At 43.0% G+C, this 12,791-nt stretch overlaps 1 protein-coding gene across 3 annotated transcripts in view; it reads left to right on the forward strand.

Moving 5' to 3' along the window:
* ARHGAP24 (Rho GTPase activating protein 24) overlaps window positions 1-12,791 on the forward strand; it is an 896,906-nt gene that overhangs the window by 537,831 nt on the left and 346,284 nt on the right. Inside the window, exon 1 of one of the 3 annotated variants that reach the window (XM_069743329.1) lies at window positions 1,766-2,059. The exons of the other annotated variants lie outside the window; for them this stretch is intronic. The gene's annotated coding sequence lies outside the window, so the exon portion shown is untranslated. Of the gene's footprint in view, window positions 1-1,765; window positions 2,060-12,791 lie in introns of those variants that run through there. 3 annotated transcript variants of the gene reach the window in all.

The following is a 12,791-nucleotide window of genomic DNA, read 5'->3' on the forward strand; positions in this document are numbered from 1 at the left end:
ATGTAAGGTGACATTAAGCCAAATTAATAATGGAGAGGCGTCAATAAGACTCATATCCATTATTAATCCAATAGTAATAAAGGGTTAAAAAAACACCCACACACATTATGAATAAAGTATTTTAATGAAATAAATACACATGGGGTTTTAATATCTTTATTGTACTCTCAATCCAAATGACGACCCTTGTCATCTGAAAAAAAGGGAAAACAAAAAAGCAACAATATCCCATACCTGTCCGCCGTACAATCATGTCCCACAATTTAAATCCATCTGAAGGGGTTAAATAATTTTAGAACCAGGAGCCTGCTGATGCAGCTGTGCCCCTGGTTGTAAAAATTGGGGAATGAATAGAATGCAGGGGAACGTAGTTTCGTAGACTTGTGGTGCTGCGCCCCCTGGCGGCAGAAACTCATATGAACTCTAGCTTGGGAATTTTTCTGAATATTTTCTCAGATTATTTGTTTGGCGTTCACAACAGTCATGGTCTAAGATCATGTGATAATTCAGGAAAATTAATTGCTCACCCCTGCCATAAAGGATGATTGCTAGCAAAAAAGTGCATAGATATTAGTCTTAGCCATTGTCTTAAATTTAGGTTTAATAACTTTGGTTCCATTAGCCACCATCTTCTCACTTACTCAGATGGGCAGCACGGTGGCTCAGTGGTTAGCACTGTTGTTTTTCAGGGGTGCTGAGTTCAAATCCTGCCAAGGACAACATCTGCAAGGTGTTTGCATGAATTTCCTCTGGGTACTCCAGTTTTCCTCCCATACTTCAAAGACATATAAATAGGGAATTTACATTGTGAGCCTCAATAGGAACATATATAAGTGAGAAAAATATGTAAATGGTGAGGGGAGTAGCTACAAATACACAGTTGAAAATTTTTGGATCCCTCCTTGAACATTTACTAATTCTTTCAATATATTCAACTTTCACTAGAAGACAGTGCCGCTTTCTTCCAGTAACAGCGCCACACCTGTCCACAGGTTGTGTTTGGTATTGCGATAGGCCTGAATTGCTATACCAGATACGACTCATGTATTAGTGTGGCTCTGTTTCTAAGACAAAGCTGCCATCTTTTTCCAGTGCTAGGGCTCATGCAGACGGCTGTGCTAATCGGTCAGAGTACAGACTGCTAATGGACGGGCTGGCTGTGAGTCTCCCGACCCAATTGTGTCAGAATCATAGAAATATACGAAGCTATGTATCTCGGGTTGGGAAAGCTACGACCAGTCCATGATGGGACAGATCTTCACGGACGTCTGCAAAAGTCCTTAGGAGGATAAAACAATAATGATATTTTACACATAAAAAGACAATATTTTTAGAATTTATGCAGCTTTGTTGTCTGGCAATATTAAGCAATCTAACCTGCTCTACGGGTAGTAAGCTCTTGTTACCATGTCAGAAAACTCCGATATTTTAGCTGTAGCATTCATATTCTCTATCACATTCACTGCCTGCTCCGGTGTGAATACTTAATGTGCTATTTCATTGCCTTCTTACTGGAAGTGAACGTTTTTATTGTGTTCACTGGCGAGATTTTAATTTTTAGCCACGAAGTAGTTGTAAAATATCAAGTTGGACGCTTTTTATGGTTTTTATGCCCATGAATTTCCAGATCTTAAGCAATTGGAATTTTTCTCCTTATCATTCAGCGTAGTGTATAGAAGAGCGAGCTTCCAGGGAAGCCCAGTAACCAATGTCTGATGTCACAGCTGTAAATGACAGACAACATGTGTCCGCCATACCATGAAATGCTGAATGTAGGGGCTGCCGGAATGGAACAGCTGAGCCGGTGAGCACGAGCCTGCTCCTGACGCCACCTCCTCACTTAGCATTGCTAGCTGAGCGTCTTCACCCGCTATATCCTACGCAGCGAGATGCCCTAGGAAAGCAACTTTTACTTTTTGATTAATATTTTTCTACTACTGACATTGGTACGGAGAGGTCTGGCTGGTGAAATACACAACAACACTGCCCTCTTCAGTCTATCATTGGACGGCTCAAGAATAGGAAAAGCTGAAAGCCTCGCTCTGCAGCCCCCCCGCATGTAAGTTATATGTGATAGATGGATCATGAGATGCATAATTCTGCTCTTCTGATCAAATTATATGAGTGTGAAATATGTGTGTGTATATGTGCAGAGTGGAATTATCTATTGATATATCTTGAATAATATTTGCAGGAATATCGGACATGATTTCTGCTACATGCAACCATGCTGATCCTGTCCTGTCCGTTGTAGATGTCATTTGTACTACCAAATTGTTTTTCCTTGGCCAATTACTGATTGACTGAAATGTACAATAGTCCCCCTCTTCCTTTAAGAGGTTCTTAAAGGGAAACTATCAACAGTTTTTGCCACATAATCTGAGAGGACCAGAATATGGAGACAGAGATCCTGATTCCAGTGATGTGTCACTTACTGGGCTGCCTGCTGAAGTTTTGATAAAATCACAGTTTTATCAGAAGCAGATTATCATTAGAGGACAAGTTTACCTGCTGCCATGTAGTCCTCCATATTAAAGAGAACTATATAACCCCATCCCCTCCACTAATTGATATATTTCTGCCTATGCACAGTATACACAAAAAGCTGCCAATAAGTGGTGTGCGTGGGGTTATAAAAGCTCAGCATTCAAGCATTCCTAGATCTGCAGAAGAAAAAACATGAATTTCATCAAAACTGCAGCAAGCAGCCCAGTACAAAACACATCACTGGAATCAGGGTCTCTGTTCCTATATCACGTTGTTCTAAGATGGGGTAGCAAAAACCTGATAACATATTTCCTTTAACCCCTTAACGACCAGCGGGATTTTCGTTTTTTGCTCCCCTTCTTCCCAGAGCCATAACTTTTTTATTTTTTTAGTCAAAATGGCCATCTTAGGGCTTGTTTTTGCAGGACAAATTGTAGTTTTGAACAACATGATTGGTTCTAACATATCATGTCCTGGAAAACAGGTCAAGAAAATCCAAGTGCGGTGAAATTGCAAAAAAAAAGTTTAATTCCAAACTTTTTTTTTACCATGTTCATTAAATGCTACATCTGACCTGCCATTATAATTCTCCAGGTCAATATGAGTTCATAGACACCAAATATGTCTAGGTTCTTTTTCATTTAAGTGGTGAAAAATAAATCCAAACTTTAGTGCAAAAAAAAAATGACGCCATTTTCAAAGACCCGTAGCGTCTCCATTTTTCGTGATTTGGGGTAAGGGCTTATTTTTTGTGCAGCAAGCTGATGTTTTTATTGATACCATTTTGGTCTATATACCGATCTTTTGATTGCCCGTAATTGCAATTTAATTGCAATGTAGCAGTGACCAAAAAAACCTAATTCTGGTGTTAATTCTTTTTTACATTGATAGATCGGGCAATTCTGAACGTTCTTTAATTGTTGTATTTCGAATGGGTCAAAAGGGAGGTGATTTGAACATTTATATTTTTTTATATTTTTAAAAACTTTTTTTACTTTTTGCATGCTTCAATAGTCTCCATGGGAGATTAGAAGCTGCAGTTATCTGATTGGCTCTGCTACATACAGCCGATGATCAGATCGCCTGTATGTAGCAGAAATGCTCACTTGCTATGAGCGTCGACCATCGGTCGACACTCATAGCAATCCGGTTTTGACAACCATAGAGGTCTGCTGGAGGTCTCTGGTTGTCATGCCAACCCATAGGTGACCCGAGATCACGTGATGGGGTCATCGATGGGCAGGATTTCCGTCGCGCTCACTGGAAATGCGAGCTAAATACCGCTGTCAGAGATTGACAGCGGCATTTAAGAGGATAACAACCGCGGATGGATCGCAATTCCACCCACAGCTGTTAGAGGCACATGTCAGCTGTTCAAAAAAGCTTATGTGCAGGGAAAGATGTGGGCTCAGCACCATAGCCCACATCAAAGGAAGGGATTCTGATGTGGGCGTACTATTACGCCCAACATCAGAAAGAGGTTAATCAGGTGCAACGGATATTATGTAGTACCGTTCCCCCATTGGTGCACAGCATAAAAATACAGTTGCTACAGACTTTCTTTATTAAAAAAATCAAGATGTTTCTTATCAATTAAAAAATCTTCACCTTCAAATATAGTTTCTGCAACACACTTATTAACTCCTCCCCGACATGGCTATTTTCCATTTTTGTGTTATATTTTTTTTTTTATTTTTTCTTCTTTTTCTTCGAAGAATCATAACTTTTTTATTTTACCATCAATTAGACATATGGGGGCTTATTTTTTACTGGACAAGCTGTACTTTTGAGTGACATCATTTATTTTATCATGTGATGTACAAGCGTAAAGAAAAAATCCATGTTCAGCTAAAAAAAAATGTTTTCATTTAACATGTTCACTAGAAGGTAAAAATGACCTGGCAATGTGATTACTGAGCTAGCAAACATGCATAGTTTTTTTTTATTTAAGTGGCAAAAAAAATTGTGCAAATTTGAAAAAAAAAAAAAAAATTTTCTTGAGACCCATCACGTTTTCATTTTTCGCTGAGAAGCAAAAATATTTTTTTAACATTTTTTTCACTGTATTTGTTAAAGGGACACTGTCACCTGAATTTGGAGGGAACAATCTTCAGCCATGGAGGTGGGGTTTTTGGGTGTTTGATTCACCCTTTCCTTACCCGCTGGCTGCATGCTGGCTGCAATATTGGATTGAAGTTCATTCTCTGTCCTCCATAGTACACACCTGCGCAAGGTAAGATTGCACCTAGTGCAGGCATGTACTACGGAGGACAGAGAATGAACTTCAATCCAATATTGCAGCCAGCATGCAGCCAGCGGGTAAGGAAAGGGTGAATAAAAAACCCAAAAACCCCGCCTCCATGGCTGAAGATTGTTCCCTCCAAATTCAGGTGACAGTGTCCCTTTAAGTCACCTTAGAGCAGGGGTCCCCAACCTGTAGCTCGGGAGTCACATGTGGCTCGCGGGCCCATGAATTGTGGCTCGTGGCTGTCTTCCAGCTTGGTGCATTAGCTCCAGATCTAACAAACAGGTATGAAGAGCACATCTGAAAATTGTGATTTTTGTGAGCAGCCCTGCACAGAGGAGCAGAACTGGATCCACATATACTGGTCTAGGGGTTTTGAGACAATTTCAGTATGCTACGATGGAGACAAGATGTCAGAGGAGGTGTTTGAAGCTAGATGTGACAGTGTCTTGGGGGTGCTTTATAGGAGAATACTGAATGAGGGTATTGTGGGATCCCCTGGATCTTTGTATACTGCTTTGGGGTGATTTTTGTGGAAAAGCTTTAGTTACCATTATGCCTGTAATGGGGGCTTTGATTGCCACAATTGTGAGGGGGGCGGGAGCTGAATGTGGCTTGTGACCCTCTCTCAGAGCTGAATGTGGCTCTCAAGGTCAGAAATGTTGGGGACCTCTGCCTTAGAGGGTAATTGAACCTGCAATCATTCGACTTGTGCTATATACAACAATATTGCTGTTTATATATAAAAAATTACTGTCTCCTATGAGCACTAGCGTTCACAGAAATGTCATCTGTTGTGAGTTCTGTTTTTGGGCTCCCTCTGGTGGTTACTGATGGTACTGGGTGATTTGTGTTCTGCTGTCTCTGGTGTCCACCTGTTCTATTAGGATTTGGGAGTTTCCTATTTAACCGGGCTTTCTTGTCATTTCCCCGCCGGCTAACAAGGTTATCAGAGTGTTTTGTTACCTCAGCTTCTGGCTTCAGTAATCTTCAGGACAAGCTAAGTTTTTGATTTTCTTGTTCCACGTTTTGATTTATTTTTGTCTTGTCCAGCTTGCATATAATTGTTTCTTTGCTGCTGGTTGCTCTAGCGGGCTGTAATTGCTCTTCATGTTCCATGAGTTGGAACATGAGTTCAAGTAATTACAGGATGGTTTTTTGAAGGGTTTTTTGCTGACCGCGCAGTGTACTTTTGTATCCTCTGCTATCTAGTTTTAGCGGGCCTCATTTTGCTGAATCTGATTTCATACTGTGTATGTGCCTTCCTCTCATTTCACCGTCATTATATGTGGGGGGCTGCTATTTCTGTGGGGTATTTCTCTGGAGGCAAGAGAGGTCTGTGTTTCTTCTAATAGGGGAAGTTAGATCTTCGGCTGGTGCGAGACGTCTAGGATCAACGTAGGCACGTTCGCCGGCTATTGTTATTTGTGTGTTCAGGTTTAGGGTCGCGGTCAGCTCAGGTTCCATCACCCTAGAGCTCGTTGGTGCTTGTCCTTTTGTGATTCCCTGCCATTGGAATCATGACAGTATAGCCGGCCCAAAATGTTTGGGCTGAAGTAGGAGGAAAAGTAGTCTGAGGAAGTTTTTTTTTTTTCTCCTCTGAGGTTCCTGCCTAGCCCTAATTGCAGCCTGGCTGATTTTTTTTTTTTTTTTTTTTTTCCTCCTCTTAATCCTTGAATGGCTCTGACCTTAGCTGTTTATCATGGACGTCCAGAGTTTAGCTTCCAGCTTGAATAATCTTGCTGCTAAGGTTCAAAATATACAAGATTTTGTTGTACATGCTCCTATGTCTGAACCTAGAATTCCTATTCCAGAGTTCTTTGCTGGAGATAGATCTAGTTTTCTGAATTTTAGGAACAATTGCAAGCTGTTCCTTTCTTTGAAATCTCGCTCTTCTGGAGACCCTGCTCAGCAGGTTAAGATTATTATATCTTTCCTGCGGGGTGACCCTCAAAATTGGGCATTTGCATTGGCACCAGGGGATCCTGCGTTGCTTAATGTGGATGCGTTTTTTCTGGCATTGGGTTTGCTCTATGAGGAACCTAACCAAGAGATTCAGGCTGAAAAAGCTTTATTAGCTCTCTCTCAGGGGCAAGATGAAGCAGAAATATATTGTCAAAAATTTCGGAAATGGTCAGTGCTTACTCAGTGGAATGAGTGCGCCCTGGCTGCAAAGTTCAGTGATGGCCTTTCTGAGGCCATTAAAGATGTTATGGTGGGGTTCCCTGCGCCTACGGGTCTGAATGAGTCTATGACTATGGCTATTCAGATTGATCGGCGTTTACGGGAGCGCAAACCTGTGCACCATTTGGCGGTGTCTTCTGAACAGGCACTTGAGACAATGCAATGTGATAGAGTTCAGTCTAGATGTGAACGGCAAAACTATAGGCGGAAAAATGGGTTGTGCTTTTATTGTGGTGATTCAGCTCATGTTATATCAGCATGCTCTAAACGCACAAAAAAGGTTGATAAGTCTGTTGCCATTAGTACTTTACAGTCTAAGTTCATTCTGTCTGTGACTCTGATTTGCTCATTATCATCCATTTCCGTCAATGCCTATGTAGATTCAGGCGCTGCCCTGAGTCTTATGGATTGGTCATTTATCAAGCGATGTGGGTTTAGTCTTGAGCCTCTGGAAGTCCCTATTCCTTTGAAGGGAATTGACTCTACACCTTTAGCTATGAATAAACCTCAGTACTGGACACAAGTGACCATGCGTATGACTCCCGTTCATCAGGAGGTGATTCGCTTCCTGGTGTTGTATAATTTACATGATGTTCTAGTACTTGGTCTGCCATGGTTACAAACTCATAATCCAGTCCTTGACTGGAAAACAATGTCTGTGTTAAGCTGGGGATGTCAGGGGGTTCATGATGATGCACCTCCGATTTCTATCGCTTCATCTACTCCTTCTGAGGTTCCTGTATTTTTGTCGGATTATCGGGATGTTTTTGAGGAGCCTAAGCTCAGTTCGCTTCCTCCTCACAGGGATTGCGATTGTGCTATAGATTTAATTCCTGGTAGTAAATTTCCTAAAGGTCGTTTGTTCAATCTGTCAGTGCCAGAGCATACTGCTATGCGGGATTATGTTAAGGAGTCCTTGGAAAAGGGACATATCCGTCCATCTTCGTCCCCTTTGGGAGCAGGGTTTTTTTTCGTTGCCAAGAAAGATGGGTCCTTGAGACCTTGTATAGATTATCGTCTTTTGAATAAGATTACCATAAAATATCAGTATCCTTTGTCTTTGTTGACTGATTTGTTTGCTCGCATTAAGGGGGCTAAATGGTTCACTAAGATTGATCTCCGGGGTGCGTATAATCTTATACGAATAAAGCAAGGTGATGAGTGGAAAACCGCATTTAATACGCCTGAGGGCCATTTTGAGTATTTGGTAATGCCTTTCGGACTTTCTAATGCTCCTTCAGTCTTCCAGTCCTTTATGCACGATATTTTCCGTGAATATCTGGATAAATTTATGATTGTGTATTTGGATGATATTTTGGTTTTTTCTGATGACTGGGAGTCTCATGTTCAGCAGGTCAGGAAGGTGTTTCAGGTCCTGCGGGCTAATTCCTTGTTTGTAAAGGGCTCAAAGTGTCTCTTTGGAGTCCAGAAGATTTCTTTCTTGGGGTATATTTTTTCCCCTTCTACTATTGAGATGGATCCCGTCAAGGTTCGGGCTATTTGTGACTGGACGCAGCCTGCATCTCTTAAGAGTCTGCAGAAGTTCTTAGGCTTTGCTAATTTCTATCGTCGTTTTATAACTAATTTTTCTAGTGTTGTTAAGCCTTTGACGGATTTGACTAAGAAGGGTGCTGATGTTGCTGATTGGTCTCCTGCGGCTGTGGAGGCCTTTCAGGAACTTAAACGCCGGTTTTCTTCTGCTCCTGTGTTGCGTCAGCCTGATGTTTCGCTTCCTTTCCAAGTTGAGGTTGATGCTTCCGAGATTGGAGCGGGGGCGGTTTTGTCACAGAGAAGCTCCGATTGCTCGGTGATGAAGCCATGTGCGTTCTTTTCTAGAAAATTTTCGCCCGCTGAGCGGAATTATGATGTGGGTAATTGGGAACTTTTGGCCATGAAGTGGGCATTTGAGGAGTGGCGTCATTGGCTGGAGGGTGCTAGACATCGTGTGGTGGTCTTGACTGATCACAAAAATCTGATTTACCTTGAGTCTGCCAGGCGTCTGAATCCTAGACAGGCTCGTTGGTCACTGTTTTTCTCTCGTTTCAATTTTGTGGTTTCATACCTGCCAGGTTCAAAGAATGTGAAGGCGGATGCTCTTTCTAGGAGTTTTGTGCCTGACTCCCCTGGAAATTCTGAGCCCACTGGTATCCTTAGGGATGGGGTGATTTTGTCGGCCGTCTTCCCAGACTTGCGACGTGCTTTGCAGGAGTTTCAGGCGGGTAAACCTGATCGTTGTCCGCCTGAGAGACTGTTTGTTCCGGATAGCTGGACCAGTAGAGTCATCTCTGAGGTCCATTCTTCTGCGTTGGCAGGTCATCCTGGAATATTTGGTACTAGAGACTTGGTGGCCAGGTCTTTTTGGTGGCCTTCCTTGTCGAGGGATGTGCGTTCTTTTGTGCAGTCTTGTGAGGTTTGTGCTCGGGCTAAGCCTTGCTGTTCTCGAGCCAGTGGATTGTTGTCACCTTTGCCTATCCCGAAGAGGCCTTGGACGCACATTTCCATGGACTTTATTTCGGATCTCCCTGTCTCTCAAAAAATGTCCGTCATCTGGGTTGTGTGTGACCGCTTTTCTAAAATGGTTCATCTTGTACCCTTGCCTAAGTTGCCTTCCTCCTCTGAGTTGGTCCCTCTGTTTTTCCAGAACGTGGTTCGTTTGCATGGGATTCCGGAGAACATCGTTTCTGACAGGGGATCCCAGTTTGTGTCTAGATTTTGGCGGACGTTCTGTGCTAAGATGGGCATTGATTTGTCCTTTTCGTCTGCATTCCACCCTCAGATGAATGGCCAGACGGAGCGAACTAATCAGACCTTGGAAACTTATTTGAGGTGTTTTGTTTCTGCTGATCAGGATGACTGGGTTACCTTTTTGCCGCTGGCCGAGTTTGCCCTTAATAATCGGGCTAGTTCTGCTACCTTGGTTTCTCCTTTCTTTTGTAATTCGGGGTTTCATCCTCGTTTTTCCTCTGGTCAGGTGGAGCCTTCTGATTGTCCTGGAGTGGACATGGTGGTGGATAGGTTGCATCAGATTTGGAGTCATGTGGTGGACAATTTGAAGTTGTCCCAGGAGAAGGCTCAGCAGTTTGCTAATCGCCGTCGCCGCTTGGGTCCTCGACTTCGTGTTGGGGACTTGGTGTGGTTGTCTTCTCGTTTTGTTCCTATGAAGGTCTCTTCTCCTAAGTTCAAGCCTCGGTTTATTGGTCCTTATAGGATCTTGGAAGTTCTTAACCCTGTGTCGTTTTGTTTGGATCTCCCGGCATCGTTTGCTATTCATAATGTGTTCCATCGGTCGTTGTTGCGGAGGTATGAGGTACCTGTTGTTCCTTCGCCTGAGCTTCCTGCTCCGGTGCTGGTGGAGGGAGAATTGGAGTATGTTGTGGAGAAGATCTTGGATTCTCGTGTTTCCAGACGGAAACTCCAATATTTGGTCAAGTGGAAGGGTTATGGTCAGGAGGATAATTCTTGGGTGGTTGCCTCTGATGTTCATGCTGATGATTTGGTCCGCGATTTTCATAGGGCTCATCCTGGTCGCCCTGGTGGTTCTCGTGAGGGTTCGGTGACCCCTCCTCAAGGGGGGGGTACTGTTGTGAGTTCTGTTTTTGGGCTCCCTCTGGTGGTTACTGATAGTACTGGGTGATTTGTGTTCTGCTGTCTCTGGTGTCCACCTGTTCTATTAGGATTTGGGAGTTTCCTATTTAACCGGGCTTTCTTGTCATTTCCCCGCCGGCTATCAAGGTTATCAGAGTGTTTTGTTACCTCAGCTTCTGGCTTCAGTAATCTTCAGGACAAGCTAAGTTTTTGATTTTCTTGTTCCACGTTTTGCTTTATTTTTGTCTTGTCCAGCTTGCATATAATTGTTTCTTTGCTGCTGGTTGCTCTAGCGGGCTGTAATTGCTCCTCATGTTCCATGAGTTGGAACATGAGTTCAAGTAATTACAGGATGGTTTTTTGAAGGGTTTTTTGCTGACCGCGCAGTTTACTTTTGTATCCTCTGCTATCTAGTTTTAGCGGGCCTCATTTTGCTGAATCTGATTTCATACTGTGTATGTGCCTTCCTCTCATTTCACCGTCATTATATGTGGGGGGCTGCTATTTCTGTGGGGTATTTCTCTGGAGGCAAGCGAGGTCTGTGTTTCTTCTAATAGGGGAAGTTAGATCTTCGGCTGGTGCGAGATGTCTAGGATCAACGTAGGCACGTTCCCCGGCTATTGTTATTTGTGTGTTCAGGTTTAGGGTCGCGGTCAGCTCAGGTTCCATCACCCTAGAGCTCGTTGGTGCTTGTCCTTTTGTGATTCCCTGCCATTGGAATCATGACAGTCATCACTACAGGCACAGGGGTCTTCAGCAGACACCCGGCCATCTTGGCAACCCACTTACACCCCACGTTAATGTGTCAATTGTAATGAAGGCTGAAGCAGATTTCAGGGATGTGTCGACTCATTTGTCAAAGTGTGTGCTGTTGTTCACTAACTATTAAGGATTTATCAGTAAGAGATTAACATTGCCGGACTACACTAGTCCGGTAATGTCCCCTCCTGTGATAAGCAGCTAACTGTCTATGGACTTTGTACATGAAGAGCCTGGTGTGGGTGGGGGCAGATTTCTTAGCTCTGCTTTATTTTAAATCTACAAGTCTGACTGTGTAAATTCCCATCAGCATCCCCCCAAAATATATAGTTTGCTATGTTTGCCGTGCTAGCTGTGAAAATGTACAAAGCATCTGGAATGTGAAAAGACTGGTTTTGTTTTGAAACTACATTAGCCCTGCTATTCTGATCGCATTTACTATACACTTGTACTGTTTCGGGTCAATATTGCCCCACCTATTAAAATGCTGATTTTAGCTACTGTGTTTTATTTTATGCAGCTTATTTCCGTTCCAATTGGGGTCAATTTCTCTCCATAAAACAAATGCGTTGTATGCTGGCACATCCAGAGTGTTGTAAAATATTATCATTGGCAAGCGATTAGTTTTGCGTTTGCATGTGTATGATGATATTGCTTGATCTAGTCTATCAACTGCCCCTTTTGTGGCATTATAATCTAATATCATGTCCGGCTTTCTGTCTTCTTGATTACTTATTGCATTGTCATGGTGCATTGTGCTCATTAGAATTTCATATTTATTTTTTTTGGGAACGTAAGACACAACTGTTGTATCTCCAGTAAAGTAAAAAGTAGAACTATACACATCTCTTTTACTAAGGATACCTTGCGGCAGTTCTGGCTTGTTTTTTCTTATAGTACCCAGCATGGTAAGTTGTCTTTTTTGCAACATCTGGCCCAGTTGGTAGGATGTGAAAAAGTTGTCACATGTGACATTTTGTCCTTTCAGTCCATGAGTCAACTCGAGAACAACTCGCATACCCTGATTTTTTTCAGCTCTTTCTCCAGGGTTTCTTCCTGTATACACTTGAGCGTTTACAACGTATGAACTTTTGCTGTCACAACGTGTCCATTTCTTGATGCCGTACTTTGCTGGCTTAATCGGCGTCGCTGGCCGGGAGCATTGCTGTGGAGTGAGGGATGACACACGTCCTCCCTCCCATGGTCCGCAGCGCGCGGCGGCCCGCCTCGCCGTCGGTGTACACACATCATGCCGGGTAAGCGCGCCGATTTGCTAGAGGTCCCCCGCATGTTCATATAAATACTCCGGCCCACTCTTAATGACCACGCCTCCTGACGAAGCCAAGGCGGTGAAACGCGCGTCCAGGCTCTCCACACCCTGCTTGCATGCCCGAACTCCTCTGCCATGACGTCCCAAGGTAATAGTTATGAGCCAGTTTTGTCATAACGTTCATCACCTTCATTGTATACTATTGCATTATACTATAGCTATCCAGGACCTGGGATGTTTATATACCTAGTATCATATAGG

Source organism: Ranitomeya imitator, chromosome 1 (genome assembly GCF_032444005.1).
Source record: "Ranitomeya imitator isolate aRanImi1 chromosome 1, aRanImi1.pri, whole genome shotgun sequence".
Taxonomy (NCBI): Eukaryota; Metazoa; Chordata; class Amphibia; order Anura; family Dendrobatidae; genus Ranitomeya; species Ranitomeya imitator.